Here is a 15,925-nt window from a genome sequence, read left to right as displayed (position 1 = left end):
CAGCGCGCGCCCGCTGGCGTGCTTCAGCTGGCCTGATTGCATGTTGGTACTATGCTCTTCTATGCACATTACGGGGCTGTTTTCTCCCTTAATTTTTAGTATCCACCATGCATGCCATATATGCTTGGAAAGCTCTAGATGTCTTCTTTCCAATGCATTTTGAATCACCTCATTTGGAGTTTTGTAGCTCAAGTTATTTACGTTTGAAGAAGGCATGGTCAAGCTGTTCCATATAACACGTTTAAGCTCCAGTTTGAGGTCAAACTGGAGGTTAAACGTGGAATGCTTCTTGGTGAGAAAAGAAAGTGTCGAACACGTTTAACCTCCAGTTTGAGGTCAAACTGGAGGTTAAACGTGGAAATGCTTTTGTGCCTCCCTTAGTTCAATTCATCATTCTGGCGTTTAACCTCCAGTTTGAGGTCAAACTGGAGGTTAAACGTGGAATGCTTGTTGGTTCCTTTTCTCATTCTGGCGTTTAACTTCCAGTTTGAGGTCAAACTGGAGGTTAAACGCCAGTTACAGCATTTCCTCTCTTCCCATGATTTTGGCGTTTAAGCTCCAGTTTAACCTTAAACTGGAGCTTAAACGTCCCATTTGATATTCAAGCTTCCTTTATTGATGTTGTTGCTTCCTTGCCTAGCCTCTTCTTCCCTGAAATCATCCAAACAATTGCATCAAAGTCTTGCAAAATTTCATGAGAATTCATCCATTCATAGCATTCAAGTAATATCACTAAAAACTCATGGAATTTGCATCAAAATCATAATGTTTGGATGGATCCTTGCTTTGTTGTTCATTTAACCATTCTTGGTTACTTTAAGCTCAAGAAAATGCATAAATCAACTAAAACTAACAGAAAAATGCTAGTGAAACTAGCCTAAGATGCCTTGGCATCACAACACCAAACTTAATACTTGCTTGTCCCTAAGCAAGTCCTGAGTTATTTGAGAAGAAAGTATGAAACAGAAAGCAATTACATTGGCTATATTAGCAAGCATTTGAAGTTCATCAGAAGGGTTTTATGCAGAAAGTTGCAGCATCACTTTTTCATTCTCATCCGGTAGAATTATCACTTTTTCATTGCATCATCAAACACTGCTATGGCCTCTTGTTATTCTTATGTCTTTGGCACTTTTTCCTTTCTTTGTTTTTCTTTTCTTACAGCTTTTTGCTCCTTGTTTGCTCAGTGTCATGTGTTGCACAAGCCTTTGGCATTTTCTTTTTCTTATCAGTGCATTACACATATCCACTACAGGCATTTTAGTTCACATTTCTTCTTGAGACATTGGTGCCCAGCACCTCTTTGTGTGACTAAATGTTTTGTATTTAGGTTGCTCTTGATAATGGACTTTTGGTCGATAATTGATACGTAAAAATTAGAATTTCACGTATAACCGGCAAGTATACCGGGTCGTATCAAGTAATAAAACTCACAAAGAGTGAGGTCGATCCCACGGAGATTGGTAGATTAAGCAACTTTAGTTAAATGGTAGATTTAGTCAAGCAAACATAGTTTTGATTTCATGAGCATTTTGATTTTTGAACATAATTGCAAGAATTTAAATGGCAACGAATGTAAAGAACTAGAAGATAGAAATAAAGTGAAAGTAAATAACGGAAACTTAAATTGCAAGAAACTTAAATGACATCAAAAGTAAATTGCAATAACATAAAATGCTGAATTCTAAAGAGCAAGGGAGTAAGAAATAAAGAAACAGAATGTAAATGGCAAGAATAATAAATTGCAAGAATGTAGAAGGGAGTTGGGCAATGGGTTTTCAAACATTAAGAACAAGAGAGATGAGAATTAATGATAGAGAGGATCATTAGGGATCAGAGATGCTAGTTTTCATGAATTGATGTTAGTCAAATCTTCCTCAATCATGGGTATAGATCCATGGCAAGTGGGTGATTGAATCCCAATCTCTTGGTGATTCAATCTCTCTCAACATAACCAATTGCCACTCTCGTGATCTAATTGTTCATGAGAAGAGATGAAGCTCAAATCTAATCCAGCCACACAATTCCTATAATCTCAACCAAGGAGAGTTACATCTCACATACTAACCAAGGTATATTGATTAAAGAAATCATGAAAGGATGAACTCTAAACTGAATTATGTGGCTCATTCCTCAAATTCACCACATAATTCATATAGATTAACCCCTCTCTCGATGGTGGTTGAATCTTTGAAGAGCAAGAGTTCCCTCTTTAAATCAACCACTAAAATTGAGGAGGAGAAGATGGGTTCACCAATTCATTCCAACAAACAGAGCTCCTCCCCCTAATGAAAGTGGGGTTTAGTGAGTCATTGCTCCAATTTCAACAACAATTGCCATAAATCAAAATTAAACTAAATTTAAAGGAAGAAGAAGAAGAATAATGAAATGCTTAAAGCTTAAGAAATGAAGAAGAGAAGTTCCAAGATGCTCTCCGGGTATCCTCCCGAAGTACCCAAGAGTTCTCAAAATAAAGTGCTAAAAGTATGAAAAAGTTCTAAGTGTCAAAAAGTGTAAAAGTCCCTACAAGTACATCAATCTCTTCTATTTATACTACTCCTAAAGCTCTTTCAAATATCTTGAATTGGGTTAACAATATGGGCTTCCTCTTTGTTGAATTCTTGGCTCAATTGGAAGAAGTGTTGCTAGACTTGGAAAGGAAGAGTTCATCATGCTTCTGGCCCATTGGCTTGGCATTTTTGTCAATAACGCAGGCCTTAATGCACGTTGGCAACGTGCATCATCATTTCCTGGAAGTGAGTTTGAGACTTGGGCGTTGCTAGCCCAAGTTGTTGCTAACAACTTGCTTCTCCTCTTCTTGGCTCTACTTTCATGCTAAATGTAGCTCAGAATTTGAGTGTCAACCTTCTACTTCAATATGGACTACTATACATCATTGGAAAGCTCTTGATGTCTATTTTCTAATGCCACTGGAATCACCTCAATTGGACTTTCCTAGCTCAAGTTATGGTTCCTCAAAGAAGGTAAGGTTAAGCTGCCAAGTTGTTGCCAAAAACGCACCTTCACTCCCAAGTTGGCAACGTGCTCGTGCATAGCCTCCCAAGGCAGGGGCTTGGGGCTGGCGTTGTTGCAAAACACGCCCCCTATCTAGCACGTTGGCAACGTGCTCGTGCCACACCCCAAGGCTAATCTCTAGCCTTCTTGGATTTCACTTCATGTTCTTGTTTTTAGGGCCTAAAGATGACTCTGGTTTGGCTTCAATTTTGTGCTCCACCATAGACTATTATATATGGTTGGAAAGCTCTGAATGTCAGCTTTCCAATGCAACTGGAAGCACTCGATTTGGATCTCTGTAGCTCAAGATATCTTCCATTGAAGTGGACATGGTCAGGCTGCCTTGTTGGAGTTGTTGTGGATAACGCCCCTACATTCCAAGTTAGCAACGTGCATCACAATTTCCTCACCATCCTGGCGTTGTTGCCAAACACTCCTTCTCTTCAGCACGTTGGCAACGTGCTCGAGCCTTTCTCAAGGCTCCATGTTTGCTTCCTGGCGTTGGCAACGTGCATGGCAAGGCTTATGGGCGTTAGCAACGTGCATGGCATGGCTTATGGGCGTTGGCAACTTGATTGGTGCCCTTCCTGGCGTTGGCAACGTGCATGGCAAGGCTTGTGGGCGTTGGCAACTTGGTTGGTGCTCCTCTCTTCATTTTGGGCGTTGGCAACTTGGTTGGGCGTTGCCAACTTGGTGAGCAATCCAGAAACAATACTTTCCATGTTTGAGGCTCTAAATCAAGCCAACATTTGAACCTTCAAATAAACTCCAATTTCATATTGTGATATATGGTTGAAAAGCTCTTGATGTCTACTTTCCAATGCCACTGATTTCACCTCAATTGGAGTTTTCTAGCTCAAGATACACGTTCTTGAAGAGAGCATCCTCAAGCTGCCTGGGCGTTGTTGCCCAAGTTGTTGGCAAACACGCCAGCAACAACGCTGATGTGTGGAAAACGATCCAACACAAAACTCACCGGCAAGTGTACCGGGTCGCATCAAGTAATAATAACTCACATGAGTGAGGTCGATCCCACAGGGATTGAAGGATTGAGCAATTTTAGTTTAGTGGGTGGTTTAGTCAAGCGAATCAAGTTTTGGTTGAGTGATTTGTGTTTAACAGAAATTAAATGACAGTAAATGTAAAGGGGGAAGGGAGAAATGCAGTAAAATAAAGAACAGAAGAGTAAAAGTGCAGAAACTTAAAGAGCAAGAAAGTAAATGACTGAAACTTAAAGTGCAAGAAACTTAAATTGCAGTAACTTAAATGGCAAGGAAGATAAATTGCTTGAATGTAAAGGGGAATTGAGGAATGGGATTGCAGGATCTAAACAAAGAAGAAGTAAATTGCAGTAAAGAAGATAGCAGAAATGGAATTGGATGCAAACAGAAATTTAAACAGTAGGGAATTTAAAGTGCAGTAAAGGTTCACAGAGGAACCAAAAGTGATCTCAGGATCCCAAGGGCTTAGGTAGCAGAGCCTAAAACCCAATTTCCTTCCCAGATCTGAAGTTACTAAGCAATTGACAGAAAATTAAAGATGAAGCAGTAGAAGAACAGAATTTGGATTGAATTATGCAGAAAATAAAATGCAAAGAGTTTGAATGGGAATTGGGACAGAATTTCCCCAATTTCACACACCCAATACTCAGAAAACAGTAAGTAGAATTGCCCAAGGGAAATGAGGAAGGAGATCAAGCAATTCTCCTTTGATCCTCTTGGTGCTCGGACCAATCTCTCAAGAAAGCTCAGAAAGGAAGTTCAAAAATTCAAAATGAAAGCCAAAAATGCAAAGCTCAAAAGTAAAGGTAACTAAAAGTCCTAATTACATCAAACTAAGTCCTATTTATACACTTTCTATTCTTGGATGATGGGATTTGGATGGGCTTTTGGATTGGTGAAGAAATGAATTCAAATCAATTTTTAATTTGAATTTTGGCCCAAAAATGCACTCCCAGGAGGCTGCCCTGCCCTTGTGGAGGGCAGGGCAGAAAATTGATGCTTGGTGCTTGGAGTTGGTGCGGCCTTGGTGCTTGTGGTGCAAATTTGTGCGCGTCTGGTAGGAGGTTGGTGCGCCAGAGGCTGCCCTGCCCGCGCCAAGGGCAGGGCGGGAAGGCTGATGCGCGCGCTTGGTGCGCCATGTTTGAGGAGCGCGCGTGCGCGTGCTGCACGCTGATGCGCGGATGCTCCCTGCCCTTGCCAAGGGCAGGGCAGGAATGTGTTGATGCGCCAAGAAGGGGATGTTGCGCGCGGTTGGTGCGCCAGGAAGCAAATTTGGTGCGCCAGCTTTTGAATGCTGCCCTGCCCGCGCCAAGGGCAGGGCAAGGTTGCCATATTGCACGCCTCGGGTTCGACTCTGGGAGGAAGCAAACACGCTAGTTTTTCTTTGGATTTCTTGGCACGCTAGTGGGTGTTAGAGCTTGGCTTCTTCATGCTCCCTTGTTCGAAACTTGTGGCTTGCATAGGAGCTATTTTTCCTTGGATTTCTTTCCTTGATGTGCCCGATCCTGCTCTCCACAAGGGCAGGGCAGAATTTGCTTCTCTTGGCTCCAAGGCACCATTTTATGCTCTGCCCTTGGAGTGGGCAGGGCAAGGTTGCCTTGTCTTGATTCGGTCACTTAATGCTGCCCTCCTAGAGGGCATTCTGCCCTTGTGGAGGGCAGGGTTGCTTCCCCTATGAGTTGCGGCACGCTATTCCTTGATTCGGCCACGCTTTCCTTTTCTTTTGTCACGCTTCTTAGGCCACGCTTTTCATTTTCTTTTCTTTTCTTCACCTATAATAAACCAAACAACCACTCAAAGTATCACTAAATTCAAGAGGCTTATAAATCAATTAAAATGCAATTAAAATTAGCTTAAACCTCATGATTAATCATTAAATTCATGGTGGTTGCTTGATTTAGAGAAGTTATGCATTTTCACTCCAAATCACTTACTTAGGATGCAAGAAAGTGCATAAATGCTAACAAAACAAGTGAAATTAGCTTGAAAAATGGGTATATGATGACTTGTCATCACAACACCAAACTTAAACCTTGCTTGTCCCCAAGCAAGCATCAAAACTAAGAGTAAATGATATGAATAAGAAAAGAACACAAATCCTTATTATGCAGATAGCAGAACTTCAATTCATGGGGCATTTATGCAGACAATGATACTCACTTATTGTTGCTGCTGCATAATACACATTTTGCATCCAAGGTTTGCTAAACTTGCTGTTATAAGACTCTCCTTTTGATCACTCCCTTGGTAACTTTTCTTGGTTTACAATGCTTTAACAAGCTTTTTATTCTTTAAGAGGTTTGGTGTTAAATGTTGCAGCTTAGCCTTTGGCTTCATTTTCTTTTATTTTGCTCAACATCTTTCCACCACAGACATTTAGCTCACTAATTCTTCCTAGGATCATTGATGCCCAGCATCTCTTTGGATCACTAAGTGCTTTGTATCTAAGTTGCTCTTTATTGTGGATTTTCAATTGGCCATCCCAAATCAGTTGATCTAAGTGACCGGGTTTCAAAATACCCCTTAGAATTTACTCATCCAAGCAGATCTCAATACAAGAACACCACAGGCATTTGTCCTAGGGTCCAAACCATTGGTGTCCAACCTTTATTCTTTGTTTTTTTCTTGCCATTTTGGCTTTTTCTTTCCTTCTTCTTTCTGTTTTTGTTACCAAGGGTGCTTCATTATTGATAAAGTCTTTGTAACAGCAAGCTAACTTTCAATTGAATGAGAATGATATTATGCAACACTTATTCCATGAGTTATGCATTTAATCAAACACATGTGCCACCACTAATCTTCCATTCATACTCATGCAACATTGGATTTTTTCTCTTTTCAATTCAAACCAAACTCTTTTATTCAAGCATATGGGAAACAAGACAATATTTAAAGCTAAGTGATGGATACAAGCATTATGCAGACTTGGCATTTTCACAAACAATTTCACTTGCAACTAGATAAACACTTTAGCAAGATACACAAGGGTTTCTATATCCGAAACAATACACAGCAGCAAGGATTAAGTTCAGATACAACCTTTGAAGTTGCAGCCTTTTGATTTTTCTTTCTGCTGTGTTCCCTTTGAGTCAAAATGCATAGTGTCTTCAATTGTTGATTCATGTCCTGCATAATCCTCAAAGTTGCTTGCTTCTCAAGCTATTGATTATATGGTTAGTATGTTCAATACTGAGTGTGGCTCCTGGATTGATTTTGATGTGTGAACACCAAACTTAATTGTTTTGCCACTGTCTCAGATGTAACAAATTAACCATATTTGAAACTATGTGTTCTTGCTAAAGGTTAGTGGAATAAAAGCTAGAAAATGATTCAACAGTTGAACAATGTGTTTGATTACTTGGAGCTAGAATCATGCAAGAGGTGAGAATGTATTAAATGATCTTTTTGGTGGAACACCAAACTTAGAAGTTTTCATTCTCCCTCAAATTGTTTTGGTGTGCAACACCAAACTTAGCTCCTTGCAATGCACAACAATTACTCAACATTTTTATTGAAAAGCTAGGAAAGAAACTACCTCAGGTTGGGTTGCCTCCCAACAAGCGCTCTTTTATTGTCATTAGCTTGACATCTTCATTTTTGTTTATCATGGAGGTCGAAAATCACAGTGCCTTAGCTTGTCTGTCTTCACTATGAACTTTCTTCCGGTTTCCTCCTTGATGACTTCTATAGATTCTTGTGGAAGAATCTTAGTTACAGTGTAGTGATCATACAACTGTGGGGACACCTTCACGGTTTGACCATTGATCATTACTCGATCCCCTAGTGAAAACCTTCCAGTGGGGGTTTTCTGCTTGTCTTTAGTTCTCTCATCTGCTTCTTTTTGAAGGAATTCTTTGTTGTGTCTTTCTTGGCTGGTACTTCCTTTCTCATTGTCTTCTATGATCCCTTTCCATCCTTCCTTCTTTGTAGCATCTTCATTATTGGTTGGTTTATCTTTACTGGCTTTGAAGAAAGTATTTGGTTTCTTCTCACCCATTTCTGCAAGGTGCTTTGCCAATTGAGCTATCCGCTCCTCAATTCCTCTCATTAACATCTCTTGGTTCCTTGTTGTTTCTTCTTGATGTTTCATCATTCTCTCCATTAGGATCTCCAAGTTTGTGATTCTCTGAGAGTCTTGTGAGGTTGGTTGGTTATGACATGTTGAAGGTAGGAAGGGTGGGTGTGGTGGTGGAATGTAGTGGTTGTTATTGTTGTAATGGTGTCTTTGATGATTTATGAAGTTCGGGTTGTTGTAATGAAATTCTCTTGGTCTGTGATTTTGGTACTCACTCCTTCTCCAGTTGAGATGGGTTTGGGAGTGTCTGTGTTGTGGGTATCGGCTTTGGGTGGTATTGGTGGGTGGGGGATGTTGATTGGTTGTGGTCATGGAATTGTCCTGGTGGAAACTTCCTTGTTCTTGATGTTGAGGCTCCCTCATTCTCAGATAAGAGTGAGGTCTCCATGGTGGAAATTTGGCACTCACTGCAGCAGACAACTCTATGTTTTGCGGTGGTTGATGGTGCATTTGTTTGTTTTGGTCTTTGAACGCATTCACCCCTTCAATATTTGCTACTTCTTCCTCGGAGATTGCACTGTGTGTTTTCTCAGATGGATGTTGGTTGTTGACCCCTTTGTCATTGAAGTCTGTAACTCCTTGAGCATTTGTTGTTGCTTTGAGTAAGCCATCTGAGAAGTAGTCCACTGCTTTTCTTGTTTCTGGGGTCAACCCTTCATAGAAAACCCGGAAGCCCACTTTATCAGTTGCTCTCTTGTATCTTTCCCAGGCCTTGAAGAGTGGTTCTTCGTCCCCTTGTATGAATAAATGTTCCTCCTCTTTCAGCTGGATGATCTGTTTGGATGAGGCGAATTTGGCCAGAAATTTGGTGACCAAATCATCCCAACTAGTAATACTTCCTTGGGGAAAAGTTTCAAACCATTGTGCAGCTTCACCCTTCAATGAGAAGGGAAATAACAGAATCTTATAAGTGTCACGATCTGAACCATCAGTTCTGACTGCATTGCATGTCTTTAGAAAAGTGGTTATGTGCTGCTGAGGATCTTCTGATGGACTTCCGTCAAAAGAGCAATTGTTCTTTATGAGTGTAATGAGGGGTGGCTTCATGTCATGATACCCTTTGTCTGTAGAGACTTGATTCCCTGTGATATGCAAACAATCAGGATGACCAAACAACAACACGCTTGAGATTTTAAGTACAGTTATTTGAGATAAATTTTTAGTGAGTTAGTAGAGGCAATTTCTCGAACAGTTAGTGTGTTAGTGAGAGTTAGAATATCAGAAAAGAAAAAATGCTTAATCTAGACCTCCACTTCACTTAATCATTGTCAATCTATTTCAATCCCCGGCAACGGCGCCAAAAACTTGATGTGTGGAAAACGATCCAACACAAAACTCACCGGCAAGTGTACCGGGTCGCATCAAGTAATAATAACTCACATGAGTGAGGTCGATCCCACAGGGATTGAAGGATTGAGCAATTTTAGTTTAGTGGGTGGTTTAGTCAAGCGAATCAAGTTTTGGTTGAGTGATTTGTGTTTAACAGAAATTAAATGACAGTAAATGTAAAGGGGGAAGGGAGAAATGCAGTAAAATAAAGAACAGAAGAGTAAAAGTGCAGAAACTTAAAGAGCAAGAAAGTAAATGACTGAAACTTAAAGTGCAAGAAACTTAAATTGCAGTAACTTAAATGGCAAGGAAGATAAATTGCTTGAATGTAAAGGGGAATTGAGGAATGGGATTGCAGGATCTAAACAAAGAAGAAGTAAATTGCAGTAAAGAAGATAGCAGAAATGGAATTGGATGCAAACAGAAATTTAAACAGTAGGGAATTTAAAGTGCAGTAAAGGTTCACAGAGGAACCAAAAGTGATCTCAGGATCCCAAGGGCTTAGGTAGCAGAGCCTAAAACCCAATTTCCTTCCCAGATCTGAAGTTACTAAGCAATTGACAGAAAATTAAAGATGAAGCAGTAGAAGAACAGAATTTGGATTGAATTATGCAGAAAATAAAATACAAAGAGTTTGAATGGGAATTGGGACAGAATTTCCCCAATTTCACACACCCAATACTCAGAAAACAGTAAGTAGAATTGCCCAAGGGAAATGAGGAAGGAGATCAAGCAATTCTCCTTTGATCCTCTTGGTGCTCGGACCAATCTCTCAAGAAAGCTCAGAAAGGAAGTTCAAAAATTCAAAATGAAAGCCAAAAATGCAAAGCTCAAAAGTAAAGGTAACTAAAAGTCCTAATTACATCAAACTAAGTCCTATTTATACACTTTCTATTCTTGGATGATGGGATTTGGATGGGCTTTTGGATTGGTGAAGAAATGAATTCAAATCAATTTTTAATTTGAATTTTGGCCCAAAAATGCACTCCCAGGAGGCTGCCCTGCCCTTGTGGAGGGCAGGGCAGAAAATTGATGCTTGGTGCTTGGAGTTGGTGCGGCCTTGGTGCTTGTGGTGCAAATTTGTGCGCGTCTGGTAGGAGGTTGGTGCGCCAGAGGCTGCCCTGCCCGCGCCAAGGGCAGGGCGGGAAGGCTGATGCGCGCGCTTGGTGCGCCATGTTTGAGGAGCGCGCGTGCGCGTGCTGCACGCTGATGCGCGGATGCTCCCTGCCCTTGCCAAGGGTAGGGCAGGAATGTGTTGATGCGCCAAGAAGGGGATGTTGCGCGCGGTTGGTGCGCCAGGAAGCAAATTTGGTGCGCCAGCTTTTGAATGCTGCCCTGCCCGCGCCAAGGGCAGGGCAAGGTTGCCATATTGCACGCCTCGGGTTCGACTCTGGGAGGAAGCAAACACGCTAGTTTTTCTTTGGATTTCTTGGCACGCTAGTGGGTGTTAGAGCTTGGCTTCTTCATGCTCCCTTGTTCGAATCTTGTGGCTTGCATAGGAGCTATTTTTCCTTGGATTTCTTTCCTTGATGTGCCCGATCCTGCTCTCCACAAGGGCAGGGCAGAATTTGCTTCTCTTGGCTCCAAGGCACCATTTTGTGCTCTGCCCTTGGAGTGGGCAGGGCAAGGTTGCCTTGTCTTGATTCGGTCACTTAATGCTGCCCTCCTAGAGGGCATTCTGCCCTTGTGGAGGGCAGGGTTGCTTCCCCTATGAGTTGCGGCACGCTATTCCTTGATTCGGCCACGCTTTCCTTTTCTTTTGTCACGCTTCTTAGGCCACGCTTTTCATTTTCTTTTCTTTTCTTCACCTATAATAAACCAAACAACCACTCAAAGTATCACTAAATTCAAGAGGCTTATAAATCAATTAAAATGCAATTAAAATTAGCTTAAACCTCATGATTAATCATTAAATTCATGGTGGTTGCTTGATTTAGAGAAGTTATGCATTTTCACTCCAAATCACTTACTTAGGATGCAAGAAAGTGCATAAATGCTAACAAAACAAGTGAAATTAGCTTGAAAAATGGGTATATGATGACTTGTCATCAAACGCCAGGCTCTTCTTCAACTTGGCTTGGGCGTTGCCAACTTGGTGTTGGCGTTGGCAACGTGCTACTCTTCCCCTGGTGGCTTCCCCTGATGGCTCCTGGCGTTGCCAACTTGCTGCTCAAGTTGGCAACTTGCAATGCTTCATTTCCTTGCTCTTGGGGCTTGAGTTTCCCTCTGATTTGAGCTTCCATTCCTCGCCACATTATGGACTATTATATATCGTTGGAAAGCTCTTGATGTCAGCTTCTCAACGCAATTGGAATCATGCAAATTGGATCCTTGTGGTTCAAGATATTCATCCTTGAAGAGGGGGAGGTCAAGCTGCCAACTCTGCTGGACACACACTAGCAAGTTGCCAACTTGATTTCCAAGTTGCCAACTTGCTTGTTCTTCCTTTCTCCAATATTTTCTTGCTCCATTGTCTTCTTGCTTCATCACCTAACATAAACCAAAGAACTTTCCTCAAAGTTTTGCCATCTTATGCAATAATTTTCAAGGGAATCATTCACATCAACTTGTATATAAACTCCTTGATTTATTTGCATGAATTATGCCAAATTTCACTTAATTCTTGGTTCATGGATGCATGGAGGAAAACTCACAAAATTGCTCATTTATTTCAAAGAAAATGAATGAACCTAAGCTAAAACTAACTAAACTAACTAGTTAAAATGGCAAATATGCGAATGCATCACAACACCAAACTTAAACCTTGCTTGTCCTCAAGCAAGAAAAGAATCATGCAATAGAGATTGACAATCCAAGGTTAGAAGAATAGCAAGTTAATGTTCATGGCAAGCTAGTTTTCTATGCATGCTACAATCACAAAAGAAATGTAAATGATTGATGCTTCTATCTAGCTCACTTTATGAAATCTTTTTCTTATAATTCTTCCTTGAAACAAGCTTTTGATTTTTCTTATTAGCTTCTCCTTTTGGGTGCTTTACCCCATGAGTTAGTAACAAAGCTACGATTCTAAATGCTTTGTTTTCAAGTATTACCACTTGATACATAAGCACCACAAGCATTTAATTAGAGGACTTCATTAGGCTCATTTTTTCTTTTCTTTTCTTGACTCTCTAATCATTGATGCTCAGAACCTTGAGCTTTGAGGGAGTGCTTTTGCACTTGAGCCTAGCCTTGACTTCTAAGTGTTTTGTTTTCAAGCATTTTACTTGATACATAAACACCACAAGTACATAACAATGAAATTGTCATTGGTACTCAGAGCCTTCAGCTTTCTCATTCTTTCCCTTTTTCTTTTCTTGCCTTAATTGCATTTGCTTCTTCAAGGTTTTCATGATTTTCAAAAGATTTCACAAAATGTCCTAGATAAAAACTTCAATTAAATAAAATCTAATGTACTTGAGCAACAATCAATCATACTAGCTTTCCAATATTTGTATGCACATGCTAAGTTCTTCTTTCATGCCTTGTTTGTTTATGATCATGATGCTTTATTGCTTTTGAATTCACAAAACTCAAGTTGGTAGTCATAATGCCACAGCAGCATATTGCAATTTAGAAATCAAACTATGCCCATTCATATCTCACATGTATACAGAGAAGGTAATAAGACAATCATGCAATTTAAAGTGCTGGAAACAAATGAGAAAAAAAAAAGAACTTTACAACCTTGTAATTTATCTTCTCTATTGTTGTCCTTTTCCTCCTTTTCCTTCCCTTCCTACACCAAACTTATAATGATTGCTTGTCCTCAAGCAACAATTAGAACCGTGGCTATGGGGCTAAGATAGATCATGAATGTCTTACACAATGAAACATTAGTAGCACATGTGTTTCAAGTAAGCAAAATTAAAGATAACAATTAAGGCACAAGAGACAGAGACATTTTGATTGCAAACTTAAGAAGGTGAGCACAATACATTGCATAAAAGATAAGTGGCACACCAAACTTAGTGTGACACTTTCATTTGGAATTAATGCAAGTATCCAGTAAAGATTGGAAACAAATTTTGTTGCATAACAACACCAAACTTAGAATGCAATCATATGTCAATTTATTTGAATTAAAACTAAGCAAATGAAATTGTTGTATGTTAAATACAATCACCAAGCTAAGAATCTGTCATGAATAAGGATCTCTTGGTAATGTATTAACAAAAACAGTTAATAAGCAAACTAAATGAAAGCATTTAAAGATAGAAAAATAACTAAAGCAAGTAAAATGTAAAATTGTCAAATCAAAAGAGAAAACTAAAACTGCAGAGGCATTATGATTATGCAGACAAGTAGTGTTGCTTGAATAAATTGCATAGAAAATAAATGGCACACCAAACTTAGAATCTTGGTGTGTCACTCTCATTTTTGATTTGATGCAATCATCCAAAAAGATTGAAAACAATTTGTTGCAAGGCAACACCAAACTTAGAATGTAACCATATGCCAATTTATTGAATTTAAATAAAACAAAGAACGAAAACAAAGCAGAGAAGAGAAATTATACCTATGGTTGACATATTGTTCACTTTCTTCCTCTTCTTCCAGTTTGTTAACAGGAATGACCTTAAGGGGGAAGAAGATTCAGCTAGTGTCCCCTGTCTTGGCCTCTCCTCAGCAAACTTTCTTTTGTTAATGGCTTGATTGAGCTTGCTTGCTGGATCATGGGGAGGATTGCTTGTGGTTGACCCTTTTTTCTTCATGAATATTGTCCTTGGTAGCTTGGTCACAATCCTCTTCTTGGTGCTTTTGTTAATTGCCTTCACTTTCTTGAATCCAAGTCTTGGTGGTTGTGTGATTGTTGGAGTCTTCTTTTCATCAAGAGTTTCGTGCAATACTGGTTCAATGAGCTCTTCCTCTGTGTACTTCTCTGCTTCACTTGAGTGTGAATTCTCTGGAATGACTTCCTCACTTTCATGCTCCTCCACTCCTTTCTTTGCACCCAACATTTGTTTTAATAGCTCTATCATGGGGGAGGTTTGTTGATCTTCCCAACATTTCTTCATCTCCTCTTCATATCTTTCAATCATGGATTCAATTGTTGAGCCTTTTTGTTTCAGGGAAGTTTGAGAGAGTTGTGAGTTTTCATGTTCCCTTGTCATCTCAAGTGGCTTCTGTGAATATGCAAGATCAGGTTCAAATGTTTCCTCTACCTCATTTTTCATTGAAATTTCTCTTGACACAGAGGCTTCCTCATCTTTCTTTTCCACTTCCTCACCCACAGATTTGTCTTCATCCTTACTGTTTGATGGTTCTAAGTTCCTCTTTGTTTGCTCTAAGGGCCCATTCATCGTCTTGAGGATGGTTTCTTCCCAAGATGGGGATTTTGTGTATCTTTCCACGAGTTTTCTGTGTATTTCGATGGCTTCGCATTGGCGTTCTAGAGGTTCTTTGGACCATTGAAGGTAATCCTCAACTGCTAATTCAAGGGATGAAGGTTGAGAGTAATTTTGGTGACGTGAATGTGTTGTGGTGAAGTTGTGTTGAGGGGTGTGGAATGAGTTGTGTGATTGATGGGATGACTGGTATGGATTTTGGAGGAAACTTTGTGTTGAGGCATAATCAAGTGGTGAAGAATTTTGATGTGAACAATTTGGAGGTGAGGTTGGATAATTAAGAGGTGATGGCTCTTGATGAATAGCATTTGGAGAATTAAAATTCCCTTCCCAGCCATAGTTTGTGTCAATGTCATAACAGCATGGTTCACTTTGTGGCTCTGGGAGGAAATTCATTTCACTTGATTGTTCACACTCTTGTTGATATGTCCAAACACCATGAGGGTAATGACATAAATCATTTTGTGGTTCTGGACAACATCTCATGTGATTAGCTTGATCAATTTGTGGCTCTGGAGCAAATCTCCATGGATTGGAGTGCTCAGAATTTGCAATTTCTTGGCGATACTCCCAGCCACCATTAGAATAATGACTTGAATCATTTTGTGGTGGTGAGAAATATCCCATATGATTCTCTTGCTCATCTTGTGGTTCTGAAGCATATCTCCAAGAATTGGAGTGCTCAAGATCTGTAATTTCTTGGTGATATTCCCAACCACCATTAGAATAGTCAATTGGTGATGGTGGGTGATATCCCAAAAAATTTGTTTGATCACAAGATGGGTTGAACTCCATTTGAATTTTGTAAAACACCACACCAAATAAAATTGAAATTCATGTCAGAGAGAAGAATTTCTTAGTGAGGCAATAACCCAAACACCTTAGTGTCAAAAAGAAAATAAAAAAGAAAATTAAAGAACTGTACAAAGCAAAAAAAAGAAAATGCTTAATCTAAACTACCATTCACTTAATCATTGTCAATCTTTTCCAATCCCCGGCAACGGCGCCAAAAACTTGATACGTAAAAATTAGAATTTCACGTATAACCGGCAAGTATACCGGGTCGTATCAAGTAATAAAACTCACAAAGAGTGAGGTCGATCCCACGGAGATTGGTAGATTAAGCAACTTTAGTTAAATGGTAGATTTAGTCAAGC

At 39.9% G+C, this 15,925-nt stretch overlaps 1 pseudogene; it reads right to left on the bottom strand.

The window, feature by feature from the left end:
- Positions 1-15,925, bottom strand: part of LOC130981007 (uncharacterized) — a 186,008-nt pseudogene that overhangs the window by 154,187 nt on the left and 15,896 nt on the right.

The sequence above is a fragment of the Arachis stenosperma genome, chromosome 5, assembly GCF_014773155.1.
Source record: "Arachis stenosperma cultivar V10309 chromosome 5, arast.V10309.gnm1.PFL2, whole genome shotgun sequence".
Taxonomy (NCBI): domain Eukaryota; kingdom Viridiplantae; phylum Streptophyta; class Magnoliopsida; order Fabales; family Fabaceae; genus Arachis; species Arachis stenosperma.
The sequence above is the reverse complement of the archived record's forward strand: the minus strand, read 5'-3'. Positions and strand labels throughout refer to the sequence as shown.